General features: G+C 36.6%; 1 long non-coding RNA gene across 1 annotated transcript; it reads right to left on the reverse strand.

Moving 5' to 3' along the window:
• Positions 1-522: 522 nt before the first annotated feature.
• LOC131414996 (uncharacterized) lies at positions 523-24,188 on the reverse strand. The gene is made up of 3 exons (XR_009222279.1): positions 23,494-24,188; positions 13,499-13,598; positions 523-689 (listed from the first exon to the last, which is right to left on the reverse strand). It is a non-coding gene; the product is annotated as an uncharacterized LOC131414996 (long non-coding RNA).
• Between the last annotated feature and the right edge of the window lie 3,237 nt (positions 24,189-27,425).

Here is a 27,425-nt window from a genome sequence, read left to right on the forward strand (position 1 = left end):
CATAAAAATTAAGTAAATCTAGAATCCTAAAAATCATTTTAGAATAAATTATGAGCTAAATATGGGCATAAAACTCATAGGAAACAAAATTTACTCTCAGATAAGTTGAGATTTTTATAAGTGCATACACAGAACTTCAACCTTCACAAGGATTGGCTAGAGTATTGGTTGGGAGAAAAAGGCTAGATGGAGATGCTATTTGTATGTAGGCAGTTTTCTAGAATATATAAAGGAGAGCCTAAAGTGACATGAATCACCTAATAAAAGCAGGATTTTCACTTGTAGCAGATATTGTTGTTGCCCCACCCAAATCCCTTGGGATTGTTTTTACTGCTTCCTGGGGGTGATTCTGCCAATGCCTCACACTAACTGACATTTTCTGGAAGATTTTACTTAGGTTATGGAATTCATCTCTCACTGTATTAGTGATGGTTCTCCAGAGAAATAGAACCAATAGGATATATATATAGAGAGAGAGAGAAAGAGTTTTTATAAGGAATTGGCTCACCCAATTATGGAGGTTGACAAGTCCCAAGATTTGTAATTGGCAAGCTGAAGACCCAGCTACGCCGATGGTGTAGTTCCAGTCTGAGTCTGAAGGCCTGAGAACCAGGAAAGGCAATGGTGTAGTTCTAGTCCAAGAACTGGCTGGCTTGATATCCAGAAGGAGTCAATGTTTCAATTCAAGTCTAAAGGCAAGAACAAAGTGAATGTACCTGCTGGAAGGCAATAATATAGGAGGAGTTCTTCCTTACTCATGGGAGAGTGAGCCTTTTGTTCTATTCAGGCCTTCAACTGATTGAATGAGGCTCACCCACATTGGAAAGGGTAATTTGCTTTACTCTATTGATTCAAATGTTAATCTCATCCAGAAACACTCTCACAGACAAACTCAAAATGTTTGACCAAATGTCTGGGCACCCTGTGGCCCAGTCAACTTGACATAGAAAATTAACCATTACACTCACCTTCCTAAAAGTAACTAGGAGTTAACTGGGGCACCCTCTCCCTCCCTCCGCCCTGAAACTCATAGTCAATGACAAACTGGGATGTTGAAAGTGTACAAAAGCCCTTCTTCCTGACCTCAGGTCATGACAGACCATCTTGCCATTTATACTCCCAAGCTCCTAGGGGATTAGAGAGAACACAGACTTTATCTGAAACCACATCTTGTGCAGCTCCTTCCCCTTCCCTATCCTGCTTATCTCATTCTCTTATTGATTTCTTCTGAGACCACCCCCTTAATAAATCACAAGCATAAAATTTCCCATTGCAGGTCTGCTTCTAGAGAACTAGACATAAATGATAGCTTTGCAACCTTTGAGGAAACCTTAGGGGAAAACTGAGAAATTAGACCGTTTGTGCTTTCTTCAACCTCTTCTCACCTATTCATCACCCAATTTTTGTATTGATAAACTTTAATTATATACAGGTATTACATATAAACAAATTAATATAATTTAAATATATAAAAACTACTTATACAAATTAATATCTAGTATTTATGTACTGGTTTGTATTTATACTTCTCTTCGATGCTTTATTTATAGGTTTCCTAAAATGAAAGACCATTAAACAGCATTTAAAATCTAAGACCATGTGAACAAGTATTCAATGTAGAATCAAGTCGTGGGATTGGATCTATAGGGAAGTAAATATAATCTGATATTCTTCAAACATTACCACTCAAAGAAGACTCTTCCAAGTCTAAAGTCAATAATCTTCTTTTTGATCTCCTATCTTCTGCAATGTCATGGTTAGCTCATGCTGCCTCTCATACGCAATGTCATCTGCTCTGTTTCCTTTTTTCATTTTGCTGAAGTAACTTTTTTTTCAAATAATGTCCTTGGTTGGTTAACATTCCACAACCATGTCTCTTTAATAGAAAAGAGGAACACTTTCCATCTCATTTTATGAGACCAGCGTTGCCCTGATACCAAAGACAGACAAAGATACCACAAGAAAAGAAAACTGTAGGCCAATATTCCTGATGAACATAGATATAAAAATCCTCAACAAAATACTAGCAAATCACATTTAACAGCATATTAAAAGGATCATACACCACAACCAAGTGAGATGTATCCCTTGGACGCAAGGATGGGTCAACACATGAAAATCAATATATACCATATTAATGGAATTAAAGATAAAAATAATGATCATCTCAATAGATTCAGAAAAAGCATTTGACAAAACTCGATACACTTTTATGATAAAAACTCTCAACAAACTATAAACAGAAGGAAATTATCGCAAATTAATAAAGGCCACATATGAAAAACCAACAGCTGATATCATAGGCAATTGTGAAAAACTGAAAGCTTTTCCCCTAAGATCAAGATCAAGGCAAGGATGCTCTACTCTCGCCACTTCTATTCAACGTAGTACTGGAAGTCTACCCAGAGCAATTAGGCAATAAAAAGAGATAAAAGTCATGCAAATCAGAAATGAAGAAGTAAAATTTCCTTGTTTTCACAGGACATGGTCTTATATAAAGAAAACCCTACAGACTCCACAAAAAAACTGTTAGATATAATAAATGAATTCTGTAAAGTTGCAGGATATCAAGTCAACATGCAAAAGTCAGTTGCATTTCTATACACTAAAAATGAACTATCTGAAAAGGGAATTTGGGAAACAATCCTATTTACAATAGCACCAAAAAGAATAAAATATTTAGAAATAAATTTAACTAAGAAGGGGAAGGATTTGTACACTGAAGGCTAAAAAACACTGAAGAAAGAAATTAAAGAAGATACAAGCAAATGGAAAGACATCCTGTGTTCATGGAGTGAAGATTAATATTATTAAATGTCCATACTACCCTACCTGATTTACAGATTCAGTACAACCTCTATCAAAATTCCAAAAGCATTTTTTACAGAAATAGAAAAGACAATACTAAAATTCATATAGACCATAAAAGACCCTGAATAGACAAAACAATTTTGAAAAAGAACAAAGCTAGAGGCATCACATTTCCTGATTCCAAAATATATTACAAATCCATAGTAATTAAAACAGTATGGTACTGGCACAAAGACAGACATATAGACAAATGGAACAGAATAGAGAGCCCTGAAATCGGTCCACACATATAAGATCAACTGATCTTCAATGAAGGTACCAAGAACATACATGGGGAAAGGATAGTCTTTTCAAAAAATGGTGCTGGGAAAACTTGAAATCCATATGCAAAAGAATGAAATTGGACCCCTATCTCACACCAAAAACAAAAATAAAATCAAAATGGATTAAAGACTTAAATGTAAGACTTGAAACTGCAGAAGACCAGAAGAAAACATAGGGTGAAAGCTTTGTGACATTGCTCTTGGCAATTATTTCATCAATATGACACCAAAACCCTAGGCAACAAAGCAAAAATAGACAAGTGGGACTGCATCAAACTAAAAAGCTTCTGTACAGCAAAGGAAACAATTAATAGTGTAAAAGGAAACCTACGGAATGGGAGAAAATATTTGCAAACCATATGTCAGATAAGGGATTAATAGCCAAAATATATAAGGAACTCAAAGAACTCAACAGCAAAAAACCAAATAACCTGATTTTACAACAGACTAAAGATTTGAATAGACATTTCTCCAAAGAAGACATACAAATGGCAAACAGGCATATGAAAAGATACTCAATGTCATTAATCATCAGGGAAATGTAATAACAAATCAAAACCACAATGATTTTTACCTCAAACCTAGTTAGGATTGCTATTATCAAAATAAATAAATAAATAAATAAAGACAAGTGTTGGGGAGGACGTGGAGAAATTGGAATCCTTGTATACTGTTGGTAGGAATGCAAAATGATGCAGCTGCTATGGAAAACAGTATGATGATTCCTCAAAAATTAAAAATAGAACTACCATATCATTCAGCAATCTCGTTTCTGGGTATTTATTCAAAAGAATTGAAATCAGGATCTCAAAGAGATATTAGCACTCCAATGTTCATTGAAGCACTATTCACAAGAGCCAAGATGTGGAAACAACCTAAATGTCCTTTGACAGATAAATGGATAAAGAAAATGTAGTATAAACATACAATGGAATATTATTCATCCTTTAAAGAGAAGGAAATCTTGCCATATGTGACAACATGGATAAACTTGGAGGACACTATGTTAAGTGAAATAAGACAGTCACAAAAGGACAAATGCTGCATAATTCCACCTATATGAGGTATCTTAAATATTCAAACTCATAGACTCAAAGAGTGGAATGGTGGTTGCCAGGGGTTGCCGGGAGGGGAAATGGAGAGTTACAAATGAATGGGCATGAAGTTTCAGTTATGTAAGATGAACAAATTCTAGAGCTCTATTGTACAATATTGTCCCCATAGTTAACAATATTGTATTATACACACAAAAATTTCTTAAGAGGGTAGATCTCATATTATGTTCTTACCACAACAAAATAAAATTAAAAATAGTGGAGGTGGGCCAGCCCCGTGGCTTAGCAGTTAGGTGCGCGCGCCCTGCTACTGGCGGCCCGGGTTCGGATCCCGGGCACGCACCAACGCACTGCTTCTCCGGCCGAGCTGAGGCCGTGTCCCACATACAGCAACTAGAAGGATGTGCAACTATGACATACAACTATCTACTGGGGCTTTGGGAAAAAACAAGGAGGAGGATTGGCAATAGATGTTAGCTCAGAGCCGGTCGTCCTCGGCAAAAAAAGAGAGGAGGATTAGCATGGATGTTAGCTCAGGGCTGATCTTCCTCACAAAAAAAAAAAAAATAGTGGAGGAACCATATATTACAGAAACCACTAAAACATCAGTTCAAAAGAGTTAGATAAATGTAAGATAAATTCCTAGTCCAGTGTGTCTCAAAGTGTGATCCACAGAACAGTAATCCCACAAGATGTCCTATAGGGGAGAAACATTTTTCAGGTTCAAATAGAATAGGGAAATACTGATTAGTATACTTCCACTTTTAGACAGTCACACTGCACAATGGTATATTAAATACTCTAAGCTTTTCCACATTCAAAACAAGGCAAATCAAAACTAAATGAAAAACTAACAACAAAAAAATTCTGTTTATCTTTATTCAACCAAGCATTACCTACAATGGATCTGGGACATTATTTTCAACTAACACTTATTTATAAGCCCAAGAGTTCTGGGTACTATACTTTGGGTAATCAATAAGTTGGGTAATAGTTTTTAGTTTTACTCTAAAAAACTAAAAGTTATTGAGGATTAGGGCCTTGCCAATCATTTTTAAATACATAAGAGAGTCTACTAATTAGTACTAGAATCTCCTTGATTCAAAGAACTAACTGAACAACAGACAGGACCCGTTCTGAGGTATTTTTGACATTATGGAAAGACAAATTCTTGAAGCCATATAGTTTCTACTTTCGGGACATAACTACCACAAATAATTGTGTATTTCATATGGTGTACTATTTTTTAGACATTATTTTCATGAAATGAGGTAATGATATTTGTGGCTCTTACATAATTATTTAATATCATCAAAATTTCTCAACTAACAGTAAATTCTGATGCCTTAAAAAGTCCTGTTTACGGAGCCGGCCTGGTGGTGCAAGCAGTTAAGTGCGCATACTCCGCTTTGGTGGCCCAGGGTTCTCAGGTTCGGATTCGGGGCATGCACCGATGCACCGCTTGTCAAGCCATGCTGTGGCGGCGTCCCATATAAAGTGGAGGAAGATGGGCAAGGATGTTAGCTAAGGGCCAATCTTCCTCAGCAAAAAAAAAAAAAAAGGAGGAGGATTGGCATCAGATGTTAGCTCAGGGCTGATCTTCCTCACAAAAAAAAAAAAAGGGCCTGTTTACTTAAAAAGTAGGCAGAAGACCAATATGTAATCATAGTTCGTCAGTTAATTCAGTGTTCTCAGAAAATTCACTTGAGCTTGGACAATTTAGCATATACATTTATTAAAAGTCACATTTGCTTTATGCATCTTCAGAATTATTGCTAGGATCAAATAAAATATAGAAAAGAGTACTGAAAAGTATTACAAAACATGGTATAATGGAAGACACTTATTTAAATTGTGGCTTTCCCTTTGAAGTATCTTAAGTTCTGTTAATCTTAGCATTCACATAGAAAACAAAATTCACATAGTCAACAAATATTTATTGAGCTTAGTGTCAACTATGTGCTAGTCCTTGTTCTAGGGGCTTTAGCTACATCATGGAGCAAAACAGACAAATATCTCTGTGGAATTATTATCTTGCAGGATACCACAGCATAATAACTTCACAGTTTCTAGTTGGTTATAAATCTTACCATGCTTTCTGCCAACTCCAGAATAAGAAAAAGGTTGCCAGACAGAGAATTCTCAGTTAATGAATATAATTTTTTATAACTAACTGTTGTACAACTAATACCGTGACATAAGTAAGAACACTCATTGAAATGATCACTTTAGGCGTATAAGTTGTGTGATGTTGAATAGTTAAATTTTAATTTCAGTTTACACAATAGTATAAATCACTCATTCATTCAACTAATATTTATTCAGTATCTTCTATGTTTCCAGCACTGTTCTAGGCTCTTTAGATATGTCACTGAAGAAGTAGACAATACTCTGCCCCTAGTGAGCTTTATATTCCAGTGCAGGATACACGCAGATCCTATCTCCCTTGTAGAAATTTTGAGAAAGAAATAGGAAAATGAAAACTACTTAGCACACTGCCTGGCAAGAAGTTGATGTTCATTAAATGGTAACAAAAAAATAATCTTTCTATAAATTATGTTTCATTATCAAGAGGAAAATTTACTTTTAATATTTTGAACTCTCGAGATGAATAATTTTTTTTTGGGGGGGGGGAAGATCAGCCCTGAGCTAACATCCATGCCAATCCTCCTCTTTTTTTTTTTTTTTTTTTTTTTTTTTTTTTGCTGAGGAAGACAGGCCCTGGGTTAACATCTGTGCCCATCTTCCTCTACTTTTTATATGGGACGCTGCCACAACATGGCCTGACAAGCAGTGCATTGGTGCGCGCCCAGGATCCGAACCCCAGGCCGCCAGGAGCGGAGTGTGTGCACTTAACCACTACGCCATGGGCCCGGCCCTCGAGATGAATAATTTTATTAGTCACAAACTTAAGATTGTATCTATTCAGATTTTTTTAAGGTTATTGTTGCAAAGCAGGGAGATATTAGGTGAATTCATCAAAAACCAAATTTCAACATTTTGAAGTTATACAAAAATAAACTATTTCACCAACTGAGAACTTTGTGAATGGTCGCCTTTTTCTCATTATGGAGTTGGCAGGTAACGACTGGGCAGAATGCATGGTGAGATTGCCAATCAGCAACAATGCAGGCAACATAACATTGCATCCAGTAAGATACCAATTCTGCAGAGCAAATTACTAAGAGAATGTGTTTGTGGTAGAAATTGTATTTGTATTGTCCAGGAGATTGAAAAAGACCACTATGCAATCACAGGCTGCTTAACACGAGCCCTCCACAGGTGTAGGGAAAGCCCTGAATTACAGCATTTGCAAATGTCTGTGGTGCTCTGATTTTGTATTGTTAAATTATTATAATGACTTATTTATTCAGCATTCCCAGGGAATGAAGCAAAATTATTATTGAAACATAGATACACTTAAGAAAATATTTTACACGTGCAGAAAGATAGAGACTATATAATGAAACACTCATGTCTCCATGTCCCAGAGAGAAAAATGTTAACTTTCTGTCATATTTCCTTTAGATAAGGATATCTTAGGTTGTGAAAACTATATTCTCATAAAATAAATAAAATAATTCATTAAAGAACATTGAGAATAACATAAATTAGCCTTAAAAATTTTTTTAAACAATCAAGACAAAAATTCTAAGATCTGGAAATATCCTTGATTATTTAATGTAAAAATAATGCAAAACTTGAAAAAATATGAAGTAACTCCAGGTGTTATTTATCTTTACCTATGAGTCAAAAGGATAAGAAAAAAGGTACTTTCTATATTTTACATATGTATGTACGTGCATGTGTGTATACATATATATATATATATTTTTTTTTTAGGGGAAGATTCGCTCTAAGCTAACATCTGTTGCCAGTCTTCCTCCTTTTTTCTTCCTTTCTTCCCCCTCAAAGCCCCAGTATATAGTTGTGTATAGTTGTAGGTTCTTCTGGTTCTTCTGTGTGAGTTGTGGCCACAGCATGGTTACTGACAAGTGGTATGGTTCCATGCATGAGAACTGAACCCAGGCCTCTGAAGCGGAGCACGCCAAACTTTAACCTCTAGGCCATCAGGTCTGGCTCTCTCTATTTTTTTAAAGTATGTTTTTGAAGTAACTTCTGACACCAACTACCCAGAGTTGGGCCAAACTTCAGAGGTGAAGGACACACTCCTCCAAAGGAATGCCCTCACTTCAGATACCAGCGGCAAGTTTGGGGGTCCCCAGGTCACCCACCCTTCTGACTTCTGACTAGCTGACTACAAATTCAGGGGTTTCCATTACCCCCTCAGGTTTAATAGTTCGCTAGAAAGACTCATAGAACTTGGGAAAGTGCTATACTTATGATTACAGGTTTATTATAGCAAAAGGAGACAAAGCAGAACCAGCTAAAAGAAGAGATGCATAAGGCAATGCATGGGAGGGTCCCAAATAGGAAGCTTCCATTGTACTCTCCCCATGGAGTCAGGACATGTTACTCACCTGGCACATCTACGTGTGCCAATATACAGATTATTGCCAACCAGGGAAGCTCACTTGAGCTTTAGTTTCTAGAGTTTTTATTGGGGTTTCATTACACAGGCATATGGATTCAATCATTGGCTATAAGATTAAACTCAATCTCCAGCCACATTCTCCTACCCAGAGAGTAAGTGATTGATCTCTTTGGCTTGGCCAGCTCCTATCTTGAGTCATCTCATTAGCACAAACTATCTAGGGGTCCCCCATTAGTCACCTCCTTAGCATAAACTTATCTTCAGGGCCACCATGAATAACGAAGACACTCCTATCACTAAGGAAATTCCAAGGATTTAGAGACTATCTCCCAGGAATTGGGTACAAGGGCCAAATTCCTTATTACAGAGGAGTTTACTTTGATTTTTTTCTCCAATCAACATACTCTAAAACATATTAATTATTATTCAATACTATGTCAACTATTATTATTGTGGATTGAGTATTGAGGAAATCAGAAATACCCACTTCTACAAACGTTATTGTAGTAGAAAAGCTCTGGCTAGAAAGTCTATACACCAAGTTTATGCTTCAAGGTGGTGGAAAAGAGTGTGATGTTCAAGTCAGAGGCCATTGGTTCCAGCTCTAGTTCTGCTATAGTAACAGGATGATCTTGAATAAATTAGCCTTTTGGGTCTTGATTGACTATTGTGAAATAGATGTAATAATAATTCCTACCCTGCCTGAATAATAAGCTGGTTGTAAAGTTTATAGGAAATAGATACGAATATAGATAACGAAAATAAAATTGTAAGACTCTTTATAAATGTTACTTTTAAATTCTAGCTCTGCCACTCTTTACCTGTCTAACCTGATGACACTTGTAAGGAATGAAGGGGTACGTAAATGTCCTGTGACCACAATGTCTGATTGATTCACTTAAATTACTCACTCAATCTTTTAAACGAACCTGACAAGAAGGTGTGATTATCTGCATTTTTACAGTAAAGGAAAGGAAAGTCAGAAAGATTAAGTACCTTGGCTAAGTTCACATGAGAGACTGCCAGAGCCTACTTAAGTTATGCTTTTCCATATGACCTACGTAAACGGCGGAGTTGAACTACATAATCCCTAAAATCTCTTTCAGCTCTAAAATTCCATGACTTTTTTTTTCACAAGGGATTACAGACCATGTGGCCCAAACATACTAGTGGCCATCTGACCTCAGCAGAGTAGAGGGTCAAGGTACTAGGAGGGGGTGAGAAATGGTGTATAGCTCTGAAAGCAAACAGTGCCATTGTTTTACACAGAAAGCTGATAAGTACTACTTAAGAAGGTTATTTTAGCAGTTGATATAGGCTGGGTTAGGCGAGGTTATGTTGTGATAACAAAGTACATTAAAATCTCAGTGGCTTAACATTATTACTAAAATTGATTTCTCACTCATACTACATAAAGAACAGCAGGGGTTCCACTCATATTAGATACTTAGCAGCCCAAGTTACACAGAAGTTTAATCTTGATTCAAGCTTTCATGGAAAAGGAAGGTGGAAAATCATGGACTGGCTTGTAAAGTTTCTGCTTTGGCCATTTGTTTAACTTCAAAGGGGCAACAAAGGATAATTCCATTGTATGTCCAGAAGAAGGAAAGCTGGACATATTTAGTAAACAGCTGTAATGACTACTATTTTGATTTGTAGTAGTTTTACTTTCAGTTTTATGATATTTTATAAGTTACAAATCACTTTCTTACACATCATCCATGATGACAATGAGAAGCTACACTGGTGATGGGCTCAGAAATAAGCAGACATCCCAAATATAACTTGAATGCAGTGCATTAAAATGTACCTATCCCCTTTCCATTTCACTAGTGTTCTCCTGGAAGATTAACTAGTTTTTCTGATCATAGAATTCAAGCAGAGAGCTGGCATTCAATGCCTTGACTCAAATAAGTTAATGATATGAAAATTTTGGCATTAGGTTTTTGCAACCAAAGTAATGTTTTGAGGTAGAAACTGGTCATATCCATATAAGAACCATTTAGTTCAGGGTCTAGGAAAGAAATGAATATAGTGAAGCAAGCAAGGTGTTTCTCTATTCTCTCTCATACACTCAAATACAAGTAGAAGAACCATATAACTTAATTGCCCTGTGGGCATATTTGAGAGTAAAAGGAGATATTATTAATAGTTACAGTAGGAAAACAAGGATAAAGCAGGACTGTTCCACATAAAGCAGAATATATTATCATCTTAAAAGAGTTCAGAGGAAAACTATCGATCATTTAAAAATCAGTTTATCTTTTCTTTTTCTTCTAGGCCATAAATATATATACATAATAGTTCCAGTTGGGAATGCATTTGTTCATCTGCTTGCTCATTTGATAAACATTTGTCTGTATACTTGATGCCAGGCACTGTTCTACTACAGAGGAGAGAAGTATTGTTTGGTTTAGATGAGAATTACAAAATGGAATTCATAGTTAAGATATAGTCAGCTGATATGTTTTATATGCTTAAAGGTAGATGATGATGTAATAATTTTGAAGGAAGCTCTAAACATTTTCCAAATCTTATGGTTAAATTATTTTCTTCAATTTAAAAATTTAAATTATTTTCAGTATAAATTTGAACCTAAATATATATGTATATATAATGTATATTTTTATGTTTAAAACTAATATAAATATAAATAAGGTGAATTTTCAACTACAACCTTTGCTTAGTGATCCAAGTCTCATTAAATACCTTTTATTTGTCTTAAAGATATAAAATTTAAAAACAACAACCATGCAATGGATAGAACCTTTTTAAAAAGTTCAGTCATGGTGGAAGCATTTCATACTTGAACTTGAAATGTAATAACATGAAGATTTTTAAGGCAGAATTTTCCAGCTCTAACATTCTTAAGTCTACAATATATCTGAAAACCAGCCATAGATGATTAAGTAGCTAGGAGCTAAAGTTTTTTTCCTTTTTGTAATTACTGATTATAGCTCTTAGCTGTTTACCCACCCATTGTTAATTGTGCTGTTTAGGCAATATGCTGTCTGACTCCCACTAGGTTCCTATAGATAACATCTCCCTGGAGCCTGGGTCACCATGGTAATGGGTATTTGAGCTGTTTTTCAGGAATTAGAACCCCTTGTCCACTTCAGGCCAGTTGAGACCACCAACCCATCAACTGGGACCACACAGATGTCCAATAAGCGATCTTTTGATGTCAAGAGGCTAAAAACTCCACCCTCAGGTACGCTAATGCCATCATTTTGGGAACATCCATCCTACAAAGAGGCATGAAGTCTGACTACGCATGCACAGATCATCAATTACCTCACCTCTCCTCACCTCCAATCATCTATCTCCACATTCCAGACCACTGTGCCCCCTACCCCATAAATACCACTGAGTCCCCATTATCGGGGAAGCAGATTTGAGACTCATTCTCTCATTTCCTCACTTGGCTGCCTTGTGATTAAAAAACCTTCTCTCTGCTGCAATCTTGTCGTCTCGGTGTTTGGCTTTCTGGGCAGCGGGCAAAAACAAACCTGGTTCAGTAATATATTTTTGTTTTGTCCTTTTTTCTTTTGAAAAAGTAACATTTTTCTTAAATTATTTTTAATTATTTCTAGACAAATTAATAAAACATGGTATTATTTGAGGTAGTGAATACTTGAAAAAATGTTACTCTATTTTAAAAATAGGAAGATCAGTTTTTGAAAAAAATTAGTTGTGAGATTAAAAAAGGTTATGTGATTTTAAAATGACATGGGAATTTGGAATATATAGAGGGTTTAATGTAAATATTTTGGTAAAAGAAATATTTTAATCATGAATCACTTTTAGTTGTGAAGAGGAGAATTTAAAAGTTATCTAAAAATATAATAAAGATAAATCCAAACACAATAACCATAGTAAATGATTCCCTGAAAAATAAATAATGTATATGAAATATTTTAAAAGCTAATCTAAAATAGTAGTGATGGCTTGGCTACTCACTCAGGACTTTCTGCGCTTAAGAAACTTAAAACCAAGGCACCCAGCAAATAGACACAAAACAACTAACATATGGGATTCCCACAAACACAGCTAATAGCTCATAGATAAATGTTAAATAGCACAGAGGAAATCCACCTCATGAGAGTTAGCAGACACAACAGTTGATTTTACCTTTTATTCGAAAATTATCATTTAATATTACCCTAAGAGACATTAAAAAAATATTTTCAAATAGTTAATAGGTGGTTTGATAGCAAAGGATAAGCAATCAGGAGAGGGGATATTATTCCCAGCAACAAAATATCCAAGAACCATGGCAAAGAAGACAGACATACGTGATTCAGAGGTCTCTGTGGCACAGAACTGCCGAAAACACCAGAATGAGTGGATGTCAGTGCAACAAGGAAGAAAACGAAGTGAAAGAAAGGAGGGAAAAGAAAGGTTGTTCAGTAACTTATTGCAAAAGAGAAAACAGATGTAGAGACTATGAATTTAAAAAAAGCTACCAAAAGGATCTGATAAGAAAGACAATAATATGTCTGTGAATGACAACAAACGCCTCCTCTGCAAGTTCTGAAGACACCAGGAGAGTGAACAGGAGAGTGATAAGGCCCAATTTCCCTTTACAAATGCAAGACGAGGTAAACCACAGAGGAAACACCAGATGAAGATGAATAGAAATAGAAGAAAGTCACATTTCCTTTATCATTAAAATTCTTTCAGATTGCACCAAACTATCAAATACTTGCACTTCCTCTTCATCCTTCATCCACCACATTCACTTTCCCATGCTCTTGAGTAAAATGAGCATCTTCTTTTCCTTGGCGTCACTCCACCCTCCTCATCCTTCTCACCTCTTTCTCCTTTCCTTTCAACTGTTATCTCTTAAAGAGATTCAGCTCCAGTCAGCATTGCAGTTTAATGCAGGAAATCTTCAATTTTATGAGTATAAGTCTGAAAAAAAATTCAAAAGAAAGTGTCAATGGAAGTGTAATACATGAACAAGGAGGTTGTTTTCCATATTTTAACATTAACACAACCACAAAACAAGCAGAAGTCACCATTCCAATAGTCTTTATAAGGACAGATTATGACTGTTTTCTCAGTACTAGTAACAAACTCAGCCAATACATATGGGTTTGAGTATTGTCACATTACCCGTGGTGGCCTGTCTTGTATAATGTCTAAGAGGACACATTTTAAAACTTTCCTGGCTCTTAGATTTAGACTCTTGGAAAATAACGGCAAATTTTAGCAAAGTATAATTAAAGAAAAGAATCAGATTACCAAACTCCAGTACATGATCAGGAAACTGTTTTTTTATCTATAGAAAAACGTGTAACAGGCAAAAATGCATGCATCACCTTATTTGAAATTGTTTTCTCATCATTTTTCAAAATATAAATTTCATATTATAATAGTAGTAAGAGTAATAATAAAAACAATGGCAAGGAACATATCCAGATATTCTATCAAGTATTTCATTCAGAATAACATATGAGCAGAAAGAGTTTAAATCAAGTTTTTGTCATGGTAATCATTCTCTTGAGAATTAAGCTTTATTAAAATTTTATAAATTTTCTTGTAAGACATGTTTTTAAATCATGCGTTTAAAAAATTAAGATACTGATATTGTTACTGCCCAAGGTGGCGGGGGGGGGGGGGTCATCTGTGCACTGCAAGACATCCCAATAGTCAAGAGGCAAGGTGGTAGGAGAGAAAGGGCTTGTTATTACAGCCTGCTAGCAAGGGGGAAGATGGCCGACTAGTGTTCAAGAGAACCATCTTACAGCACAAAGACTACAGGGCTGGTCTCTGGGTGGGGGAGGTAGCTGGTCTTAGTCCCTGATAGTCTTTTGTTTTACTGGATATGCATCAGAGACCAGAGCAATGCCCTATACCCATATCTTTTAGTTGTCATTGATGATGGCTATCAGCATAGACTCTCTGCCCAGGGTCATCACATTCCTAAGGAACTCAAAAGAACAAAGTTATCAACTTATAGCAGCTGGGAGGGGCCATAAAATCAACAGAGCATGTCTGGGTTAGTTAATCAGAGGTCATTCAAAGTTACAATAGGGTTTCTTTTCTATAATATGGCTTCCCTTATGTCAACCTTGTGTTGAGCTGGTATCAATATTGGTTACATTTCTATTGTTATTGATAAGAATTAGGTAACATTCAATTCATTTATATTTATAATTATTTCATATTTTCATATAAACTGAGAAAAAGAGCAATGAAAGAAATTTTCCTAGAATGTATTTGTATATTTCTAATAATTTACTAATTTTATCTGTGTTATGCCCTGAACAATTAATTTTGTTTTCAATTCTCATCCCTACCTTAGAATTCACATGCTTTTGTTTTTAAGTTCAATTCAACCTAATTAAAAATTTCCAAAATGTTATATAAAGCATCTGTGGGGACCCAGTTGGACTCCAGAGTTCGTATCAAGACTATTATAAAGCAAAAACATTTGAACTATAAAGACTGTAAAAAGAAAATTTATCTGAACTTCCCTTATCTGACTAAAGCAGAGCCTCCTGAAAATACAGCTGCCATTAACCCTCCTCTGGGGGAGATTCCTGTGAATTCAGCTGCCATGGAGACAGACTTCCCATTGCCATTAGCATCAAAAAAGCCCAGTAGAACCTTTCCTACATTCCCATTGATGCCTTAAACATTCCCCCTCTTTTGTTAAGTTTGGTATATAAACTTTTATCTCTGACTATTCAGTTAGTAACATCACTGAGCAACTCCTGCTTGCAAGTGTAAATAAACTTTGTCTCTTCTCCTGTTAATCTGTCTATTGTCAGTTAATTTGCAGGCCTCCATCACTGGACCCAAATTGGAAGAGGAAAAAGTTTTTCCTCCCAAAAGTTCTGTTGACTAGGATCCAATGGTTGGGACCCCTCCTTGCTCCAGAGACTGCAGCTGAGATCCCAGGACCTCTGACAAACAACAGAGGTAAACTGCTTTTACTAGTCAGACTCCTGGATCTGTGCTCAGGGGTTCTGGTTGAGCAAGAGCAATAAAACCTTCTCCTTGTCTTTTATAAAAGGGATTTTTAAAAATTTAGATTTATAGTTTGTATATATAGCCACTCCGTCCTGTTTGTCTCTGTCTTTTGTGCTGTTGTTTGTCATAAGGAGGAGAATCATAGAGTAGAACACAGGAATAGGTCTCATAAGTCTGTTGTGCAAGCCAGCCTCATAGGATGGTGAGTTTGTGGGTCACCATTAAACTAGATGAGGTTCTCCTTCCATCTTGATTTTGTGTTCGAAGAACTTGGCTCAGATCCAGAAAGTATTCTCTGTGGTTTTCTGCCGCCTGGTTGGGGGAGAAGATTGTCATATCTGTGATTGGAGTTCAGGTTGGGGGCTAAGAATTTGTAGCCAGCTGGGCAGAAATGCAGGCAGCATGGACACCCCATTTGTGGCTGGCATCTTACTGACCATTGTCAGCTCTTGGGGATTTCATTTGACTCTAAATAAAGGGTCTCAGGGGCCGGCCGGGTGTTACAAGCAGTTAAGTGCTCGCGCTCCACTATGGCGGCCCGGGGTTCGCTGGTTGGGATCCCAGGCGCACGCCGACGCACTGCTTGGCAAGCCATGCTATGACGGCGTCCCATAGGAAGTGGAGGAAGATGGGCACAGATGTTAGCCCAGGGCCAGTCTTCCTCAGCAAAAAAAAAAAAAAAAAAAAGAGGAGGATTGGCAGATGTTAGCACAGGGCTGATCTTCCTCAAAAATAAATAAATAAATAAATAAATAAATAAATAAATAAACAAATAAATAAATAAATAAAGGGTCTCAGCCCAAAGGACTCTTGCCTGTATTCTTTGCTTACTATCTGTAGCAATGAGGGTCCTTGCTTTCTTTCCCCTTGGCTATTTTTGGGCATGGGGGCTGCATCTTCTGAGCCTTTTGTTTCCTTAGTTAAGCCATAAAAATGCTTATTGGTTTGAGTCACATTTAAAATCAGTACACTTTCTGAAGCTAGGTTAGAATCTCAGGCTTCTTGGTTTGGAAGGTACCTCACTTCTAAGGATATTTTAGAAATTCAGTAGCTCCTTTAAAAAAAACATAAATCTCCCAAGCTGGTTCCACTAAGACCCTTCCTCCTTACAAGTTTCCATAGTTATTGGAACTTTAGACCCCCTGGAGACCCCTCTGGGGCTCAAGGGACTCAGGGACCCTCAAAAGATTAAAAAAAAAAGGGGAGAGCTAATCGGAAACAGAATTTAGTCCACAGTCTCCATAAGTCTATATATCAGGACAAAAGAAAATCTTAAAAGTCTCCAGAAATATTGATGAAAAGCTTTAGCCCTCATATCGTGCAGGTAACAACTGTTCCATCTGCCAGAAACACAATTCAAATAAAAATATAAAGTGAGACAAAGATGAGAAGCAACTCATATATAAACTAGTGAATTTTGTATTACTGTATTTATGTCCGCTCATTGCTAAAATTTTATAATGAAAGCCATAAAGCTCTCTACTTGCATTTGTCTATCTGTATGTATGCACGTCATGTATATGTGGTATTTTCGTACATTCGGATGGTTACCAAATAACTAACGGAGTTCTATTCTTATTGGCTTAGAGAAAAATAAGCACTTATATAAATTAACTATTTCTAAAACTCTCAGAAATATAGGAACTAATCCAAATGCTTTTCAAATTCATGTGATTTGGATAAACTTTTGGTAAATAAGACTAGTTTAATACTGTTGGCTTAATAAAACAGGTATGTCTTCAGAGTTGTCAGCATTAACTATAATACAGACATAAATTTTTATTCTACCTGAGCTTACAAGTCAAAGTAATATTATATCTACCGGATGTCTAAGATTATAAAACTTATAGATTTGATTTTAATCAAATTGAGTCATGTTCTGACAAACTTTATTTCAAAAATAATTTTATTTTATAATATGTCTGCTTAAAAGTAGTCTCCAAAATATTTTTGATAACTTGAACCCTTAGCATTATTCTAAGTAATAGATATTAAATAAATACCTAGATTATTTCTAAATAAGATAACATGCTGAAACAGTAGTTACTAAACATAAGTTTAAATATATATATTTTGATTTCCTCTTACAGAGAAACTAAGGATATCTGGGTCAGTTAATAAACATGTTCTCCCTATCACATTGAAAAATTGTACCATAAAGAAGCATATGCCTCTAGAAATTGGGAGATAATGCATTCATAAAATTTGCTATTCTACTACAGAATGCTGGTATATGACAGGCAACTCATAATTCTCTACTTCTTAGTTTTCTCTGTAAAATAAAGGTTACTAATGGTTAAAAATTATAATCAATATATGTAAATGAAACCAATATAAACATTGAGGATGAGGGAAAAAAACTTTGTATGAAAAGTGTATATTAGTCAGCGTTCTCCAGAGAAACAGAACTATATATATACATGGAATTGGCTTACGCAACTATGGAGGCTGAGAAGTCTCATGACCCAGGAAAGCCAGAGGTGTAGTTCTAGGAATAGGAGAGTCAATGATACAAGTCTCTAGAGGGCAGGACATGACTGATATCCCAGCTCATCCAGTCAGGCAGAGAGAGTGAATTTGTTCTTACTCTGTCTTTTTATTCTATTCATGCCCTCAGTGGACTGGATGATGCCCAGGCACATTGGGGAAGGCAATCTGCTTTATTCAGTCCACCATTTAAATGCTAACTTCATCCAGAAGCACCCTCACAGACACACCCAGAAATAATGTTTAATCAGGGTACCCCATGTCCCAGTCAAGTTAACAAATAAAATTAACCATCACAAAAAGTATTCAAGGAATGTAGGGTGTGTTTTTGTTAAGGGAAAAAAAGAGTAATTTTGTCCTAAAGTAGTTGTTTACAGGTTGTTCAAAGGTTATTTCAAAATAAGGAAAAGGATAGCGTAGCACAAAAACCTGAATGGATATAGAAAGTTGTAAAGGGTCTGAAGTAAGGGGGAGAGAGAGACAGAAAGAAAATATCTTATCTTGCATGATCAAGATAGCTAAGATTGAATGGATTTATTATAAGGTTTTAAAATGGGCTTTAATATCAATAGTGTACCAATGCAAAATTTGAGTTTAGTTTTCTCTCCCTTAAAAAGACAATGTTTCGGGGCTGGCCCAGTGGTGCAGTGGTTAAGTTTGCACATTCCGCTTCGGTAGCCTGGGGTTCATGGTTTTGGATCCCGGGTGCGGACCTATACACCACTCATCAAGCCATGCTGTGGTGGCATCCCATATACAAAATAGAGGAATATTGGCACAAATGTTAGCTCAGCGACAATCTTCCTCAAACAAAAAAGAGGAAGATTGGCAATAGATGTTAGCTCAGGGCCAATCTTCCCCACCAAAAAAAAAAAGACGAGGTTTCTTAGATTATTGGTCTGCTCCAAATAAGAGAGTAAAAAGTTTTTCTTTTGAGTAATCTGTCTAGGAAAGAAAGATTCTGTATCTTATCAGAATGATTTCCTGTGCTTTATGTTGTCTTTATCACATCTTTGATTATTTAAGAGAAACAAGTTTTCTGCTAAAAGATTTAAGTTATTTTGTTTGTTTGTTTTACAGCCATGTTACCTCCTACTTATACTTTCTAGATCTTTTATGGTCACTTTGGTTGAACGGATAACCAAGAATAGTTCTATAGTGACCTGTGTTCCTATTTAATCAAGTGTTCAGAACTTTTGACATTTTTGATGACTTTTGATATTTTGCCTTCCCAAAATCAAATCCTAAGTAAAATCTTGATCTTGAGCTGATTTGAGGCTTCCCAGAGGGCCTCAAAATATCTCAAAGAGTTTGCTCTTTCACCTTGTAAAAAGAGATGTTTAAATAATAGTTAGGCTTATTTGATATATTGACTGGCATGTAAAGCACAGTCAAATAAGAAGAGATGCTTAACCTTCCTCAGGTTTTATTTGTATGAGTAAATGTTATCAATATAAATATTTCAGGAATTATATGAAATTCCTAGAAGTTGTTCAATGCCCTTGCTGTCCACAATAGGTGCTTATGCTGCTTTGTCTCATAGTGAAAACAACGGCATAATGTTATCACTCAAACTTCCACTTATTATGTAAAATGTTGTATGTCACAGAAACAACCAAATTTCCCGTTGATTACATTATTTTAATAAACTCTATTCAGATCTTTAACCGCAGTTTTTTCAAGTCTCTTGATATATACAGATATTTATTGTTTTACTCTGATGCTTTCCTAAAAGCTTACGCAATCAGCTACAAGCCAGAATGCTTCATCTTCAACAAAAGGTTATGTCTCAGAAACCCATGGAAAAGCCTATGGCAGGTACTCTGGGGTATAGGCTTCTGATAGCATTAGTAACTTTGAAATCATGCCACTGAACTGAGTAAGGATTTCTGGAACTCTAGCGGAGAAGCTGATTGTTCATGAAACTACTAACCCAAGATTGAGCAGGACAAGAATTAATTACATGGGACTAAATGAAGTGATAAATAACTGTTATAAGTTATTTATGAACTTTTTTGGAAAATAGCTGGTTCTTTAATGTTCTATTTTCCAGATTTAAAGAACCACTTTTCTCTTAAGCTATCTATAACTTACAGATATTTAATAGATTATACTTTTGTAAACAGAAATGAAACATTTATCTTTTCTCCCTGCCTAATCTCTCTAGAATTTAGAAACTTTCATTGAGTATTGTTACATGGCAATATAGTTATTTGCATAAATTCAAGAAGAATCTGTTCTCCTTGTAACAGCACATACTTGGGAAAATAGATCATATTATCAAAGGTTTAACTGGAATGTCATATTTGAGAATGATGTGCAGAGAAATAGATGTGACTACACAGTTTTAAGGAACTAAGTTCGACTTTATGAGCCAATGCTTACAAAGCCCTCTTGGGAAAAACTGGCCTGATACTTGGCATATAAGGGTTCTGATCCTTACAGGTAAGAGAGAAAGGTCACTTCCTGGCAGGCCCAGGAAACTTAGCATATTTTGGGGGACCTTGAGAAGAGAGGAATTCACCCAAAATCTATAGGTACTACAGGTGAAGCATGATGATGAGTACTTGGCTTGGCTTCTAAAAGTTCAATCTTAGGCCCAGCCCCGTGGCAGAGTGGTTAAAGTTCCACACGCTCCGCTTCGGCAGCCCAGGTTCACGGGCTTGGATCCTGGGAGCGGACCTACTCTACTCACTAGCCATGCTGCGACGATGTCCCACATACAAAATAGAGGAAGATGGGCACAGATGTTAGCTTAGGGAGCATCTTCCTCAGCATAAATAAATAAATGTCCAATCTGAGACTCGGTATAAAAAGTCCCAGTGAAGCAAACTTTTAAAAAAAGCCTTTGTGGTCAATTACTATTCTTCCCACACTTATGTAAATAATTAGGCCAAATTTAATAAGAATAGACTTAGTTTGTAAACAAAAATCATCTTACTTTGATTATCTTTGATCAAAATGGGAGTTATTTTAGAGATAAATTTTATGTTTCAATGGAAAACTATAATCTACTATGTGGCTTATCAGATTCTGGTTTTGTTCATTGCCTTTGAGCTGTTTTTCACCTCTTTTTAAATTGGATCCTGCTATCTTGAGCACTTTGTCAGTGATTAATTTGTCAATAATTAATGTTTCCACTTGTTCTTCCACCCTCTCAACTTTATGCCACTAAGAACTAAAAACTGATTGCCCAGATCTTTATTGAGACTCTAGGTTGTACAATAGCTTCTCTTTTCCTAAAGGCCTGCATGCTAAAGCTGGACCGCTTGAGATAAACTTCGAAGGACTTACATCACAACAGAAAGTTCACCAGAATGCCTGTATCTTTCACGTTCTCCTCCCAAAAATAATCATGACTATGACATTGATGTCTATGTTATCACCAAAGACACTCAAGCTATAAACTGGGAAATCCACCAGATTGCCATTGCTGTCTTCACTCCATCACCTAAAGACACTTTGAGCCTAACATCTAGAGTCTTCTTGACTATCTGCACTCTGGACTCAAAAACTAGGTTTATAGTTTGCTCCAATTATTGCTCTTTATTTTTTAAATCTTTTTTCCTAGAGAAATGCCCCTCATAGAATGCTTGAGTGCTCCCACCATATAGAAGCCTAACTCTGAAGTGTGCCATGCTCCCACCTGCACCACTGCCTCCTTTCAATGAGACACAACCATTTAACTGGACTGATCTACCTATTCCCAGGACTGGGAGACTGGTTCAACTGGTTGTGGGACAACGTCCTTAGATTTGTCCTTTTCTGTTTATTCATCCTTGTTTTAATCAATGCTCTCCTTCCCCTTTGTGAATTTCTTACCTAACAATTTCTAACCTGAATCTCTCTCCACATCAATCAATATAACTTCTTTTATGAAACTTCTAGGGAAGTTTCAAACGGCGGAAATGTAGGGACCCCCTTGGACCTTAGGAGTTGGTATAAACATCTCTGTAAAGTGAAAACATTTGAGCTACAGAAGATGCAGAAAGAAATCCTATCTGAACTTCGTTTATCTGATTAAAGCAGAGCCTCCTGAAAATACAGCTGCTATTAACTTCCCTCAGACGGAGTTCCCTGTGATTTCAGCTGTCATGGAGACAACTGCCTATCCATTAGCATTATAAGAGCCCAATAGAACCTTCCATTCCTTTCCAGTGAAGCCCTAAATGCCCCCTCTCCATTTTTGTTAATTTGGGTATGTGAACCTTTATTTCTGGCTATTCAGTAAATTACTCACCACTGAGAACTTCCACATGCAAATGTGAATAAACTTTGTCTTTTCTCTTGTTAATCTGCTTATTGTCAGTTAATTTGCAGACTCCCAAACACTGGACTCAAGCAGGAAAAGGGAAAATTTTTTCCTCCCAACACATCTTACATATATTCCAAATATTTGTACATAGTGAAAATAATAGATTATAACAAAATACATGTTTCTGTTATTCAACTGTACATTTAACAACTTTATTTCAATATAATTCATACTGTTTAATCAAAATAAAAATGTGTTAGGTTATGGTAGGTTAAATTCTGGTTGAAAACAGCAGACTAAGCACAAATATTTTCCTACCCTCCATTCTAAGTTTTGAATTTAAATGACAAAAACATATTGTAAAAATAATATTAAGTTAAAAAATAATGAAACCACAATAGCACTGGGAAAAGGAGAACTTCCATTAAGAGGATCTGAAAGATAAAAGGCATACGTAATTGGACGGTGGAGAAATCACAACTGTAAAATCTTAGCCTGAAAAAAACAAGGTACGTACTGTCCTTTCCAAGAAAACTTTGGGGATACCACAATCTCAAAATCAACAAATACACAGAGCAGGAGGATGAGGAAGAACAGCATTCAGAACAGCTGATCGAGTTGGGCCTTGGCCTCTTTTCCCTTCTTAAACCAACTAGAAAGAAGGAGTGGACTTTGCCTTAAGGCCTATCCCTCTACAGAAGGAGGGCTTTTTGTCTGCAGAGGACTGACTCCAGGTTAGAGCTCTGAGACTTGAGAGAAAAGCTGAGCAGAACTAAGCTACTTTATCAGTTTGCAAAAAATCCTAAAATAAAAGGAAAGCAAAGGCATCCAGGGAAGAATGACATTAAAAAAACACCATCTCACAAATCCCCTTTAATTTGGAAATGGTGGATGTCACCAACTTAATCGACCTCTTGCTGTCCATCCATTCCACAGGAAACCCTGATTGTCAAAATGTACAATCCACTTACACAGAACATGCAGTCACTATCCCATGCAAAAGTGAGGCCTGTTAAGGAGATAACCCCTAATGCCACAACAAAAACCATTGCTAGTCGCTTATACAGATCAACCTATTTTACCTACCAATGTGAATGAAGAATCAAGGATCATTAGACATGTCGGGGGAAGAGGGAGAATCTCCCTGTGCCCTTTTCCTTAAGGTTCTTATGGCTGGCCAAATAATCAACAAGACAGGTTAGCAGGAGAAAATAATACCAAGTTTAATAACATGTATACATGGGAGGAAGCAGGGACGCTGCGTTTCTCAACACAATCGCAGAAATTCTCATCTTAAATACCATGTTCAGCCAACGACAAAGGAGGATGTTGGGGGTGGGGGGGAGTCAGTTACAGGAGATTACCACTAAAGCACAGTAAACAAGAGTAAGGTTATTATTCAGATTTAAGGCCTCACCTTCCACATTGATAAGCCTCTAGAAATGAGGCCATCCCCCCCTCTTCCCAAAACAGAGAGGGAGATACCTTTACAAATGGAGATTTCCCTTATAAATGTAAATGATTGTCTGGCAAAACCTCGCAGGGCCATCCAGAGAATGTGGCCAGAGAGACAGAACTTCTGATAAGAGGGGCTTGTTGGTGCCTTTCCTATTGTAACCTCCATCCTACATTATCTTTACAGCCATCATGATAGATCTGTTCCAGGAAGGAGCCACCATGTCAAATTCTTTAGGCAGTTAGTGTGGGAGGTCAAATGTCCCTAGAGAAAGCAACCAAGGTAAAGAGATAGATTTCAGAGTGGCCAAATCTTGATCTCCCACAGACACCGGGGGTAAGTCAATGAAATGAATGTGATGGACAAAAATGAAAAATGGAATAAGTGATACTAAGAGACACAGAAAAACTTCAGGACACAAAGATAACAGAAAAGATTCTAATTATTATACTCAATGAGATTTAACATAAAACCATTAAGCAAGAAAATAAATAATAGAAAAGGAACAATTTGAAATAGAAAGATCCTGGTGAAGAAAATTACATAACACATGGAGACAGAGAAGACAGGTAAAACATGGAGATTATTAAGTGCTCTTCAGTGCGGTACTGGGCCAGACTTTCTATTTACTGGGCTCTTTTATAACTCTAAAGGGTCTGAGGTTAATGTATGACTTTTTGACTGGAGGAAATGCAAATATTTTTTTTCTGTTAAAAAAGATCTCCCCAAAGCTTACAGGTTATGGGCATTAACCAGATTGAATTGAACCCAGCAATATTTTGCTATCATTGTTACTACCCAACGTGGAGACTTCTGCTTGCCACAAGACATGCCAATAGTCAAGAGGCAAGGTGGTAGGAGAAAAAGGACTTTTTTTTATTACAGCTTGCTAGCAAGAGGGAAGACAGCCAACTAATGTCTGAAAAAAACCATCTTAAAAGGGCACAAAATCTTATAGCAGTTATATGGGCAGGTGAGTTATAAGGGGAAAGGGTTAGAAATGTTGACATTCTAGTGTTACAGAGGGGAGTGCCACACCAGATCTTTTGGTTTTCATTGATGATGGCTATTAGCATAGATTCTCTGTTCGGGCATCACATTCCTAAGGAACTCAAAAGAAAAAAGTCATCATCTTATCGCAGCTGGGAGGTACACATACAAGTAGGGGTCATAAAATCTACAGAGCAATTAGATCTCCTGGAGGGTGCAGATCCAGCTGGGTTAGTTTGTCAGAGGTCATTCAAAGTTACAACAGAGTTTTTCTTTTCTACAGTATGGCTTCCTTTATGTCAACCTTGTCTTGAGCTGGTATCATCATTGCCTAAAAATCCTCACTTCATAAATGCTCCTTGGTATGGCTTTATCATGGTATTGGTTCCCTCATCAACTATAAAGTTGAATAAAATCTTTGACATATGTCTACTTTATATTTGCATGAGAGTCAGGTTTTTTAACCTTTAACAATTGTGGAGGTCATTTGTTTGTTAAGTCCAAGTGGACTTACCTGATGATGTCAAGAAAACCTACATTGCCAGAAAAGTGCACCTCAGGGGCTGCTTAAGCCCTGGTAAATCTTTTTTGACTCTCAGAATGAAGCCCAGAACTTTATATTTCCTGACTCACTGGTAGTGCTTTCTAAATAGTTTTTTCCTGGTAATTTTGTGTTTTGCTTTTGTGTCCAATTTGTGCAGAGCTGATACGTTGTTCCCATTGACGGCTGCAGTAATCAGGAATTTGGTTTTACGGTTTAACCATTTGAAGATCTCTGTAGGATGGATGATGGTGATCTATTTTCTATTGGGTGAGAGATGACAAAGAATGTTTTGCTAGTCTTAATTTATTTGTTATCTATATATGAATTCAAATCTTTTAGGAATGCTGTGCCCACTGGGAAAGGAAATAGCTTTTTGATATCTGAACTGGTGAATTTTGTGTTTATGGGTTACTTCTGACCTGTGATTGATGTTGTAGAACTAAAACTATAAGCTCTCTATGTCTGTAGTTCAGAAAAGCTTTGCTCTTTCCTGGTGTGTGAGTGACATCTTTTCCTACCACCAGAGGGCATTAATAAATAAGATGATTAGGTTTCTTAAAGTAGCTCTGCTCTGATTGTTTTATACAGATAAATACACTTATACATAGATCTAATTCCAAAAATCCCAAAATCCACAGAAAATAAGGAAAGTGAGCTTCTAAGACCTTAAGAATGCTAGACATCTTAAGAAAAAACTCTTCTTACAGAAATTGCTATCTCAGAAACATTTTAAAAATCCAAATTCACATAATTAAAGGGCATCTTTGGACAAATCAGGCTTATTTAATACTTTGGATTTAAAAATATAAATAACAGCTCTATGTCTTTGGCTTGGGTTTATCACTATGGGAATAATGTAAACATATGTTCTATTTTTAAAAGATTTGGGCCAGTTTTTTCATGAAGAGATTAATTAACCTGAACTCCTTAAACTTCTTATAATGGTTTATTGATCAAATAAACTAATATTGGTCCTACATAATGTTTAAGATTATAAAAAAGTAAATTTGTATTCAACTAAATTGAATCATAATTATGACAAATTTTTTCATGATAGTAATTATATTTGTAGTGTGGGAGATCAAAATTTGGCCACCCTGAAATATATCTCTTTACCTTGATTGTTTTCTCTGAAGGACATTTGACCTCCCCCACTAACTGCCTAAAGAATTTGACATGATGGCTCCTTCCTGGAACAGATCTTCCATCTGATGGCTGTAATATAATGTAAAATAGATGTTACAATAGGAAAGGCACCAACAAGCCCATCTTATCAGAAATTCTGTCTCTCTGGCCACATTCTCTGGATGGCCCTGCGAGGAGTTGCCAGACAAACATTTACATTTATAAGGGAAATCTCCATTTGTAAAGGTATCTCCCTCTCTGTCTTGGGAAGACGGGGGATGACCTCATTTCTAGAAACTTATCAATGTGGAAGGTGAGGTCTTAAATCTGCATAATAACCTTACCCTTGTTTACAGTGCTTTAGTGGTAATCTCCTGTAACTGACACCCCCCACCCCCAACATCCTCCTTTGTCTTTAGAAGAAGATGGTATTTAAGATGAGAATTTCTGCTATTGTGTTGAGAAACGCAGTGTCCCTGCTTTCTCCCATGTATACATGTTATTAAACTTGGTATTATTTTCTCCTGCTAACCTGTCTTGTTGATTATTTGGCCAGCCAGAAGAACCTTAAGGGAAAGGGCAGAGGGAGATTCTCCCTCTCCCCCGACAGTTTTGGCGAGCCAGCCAGGAGAAGCACTGGCTGGTAAGTTGCCTTCTCTGGTTGGAAGACCTGCCTTCTCCCTGGACTACTGCAGATGATGAGATACGGGAACGCCTGACGAAAGCCGGCAAAAGGTAAGACTTCTTACCACGTCAGCCTCCCGGAATCTCTATCTGCGGAGCCCGGCGGAAGGAAATGGTGAGAATTTTTTTCTCTTTCTAAATTTAGATTGGCAGGAGAAAATATTTGGGAAACTAGTTTCTTGGGCTTTTAGTGACTCTTGGTTTAAATTTGGTAGAGTA

This window comes from Diceros bicornis, chromosome 15 (assembly GCF_020826845.1).
Source record: "Diceros bicornis minor isolate mBicDic1 chromosome 15, mDicBic1.mat.cur, whole genome shotgun sequence".
Taxonomy (NCBI): domain Eukaryota; kingdom Metazoa; phylum Chordata; class Mammalia; order Perissodactyla; family Rhinocerotidae; genus Diceros; species Diceros bicornis.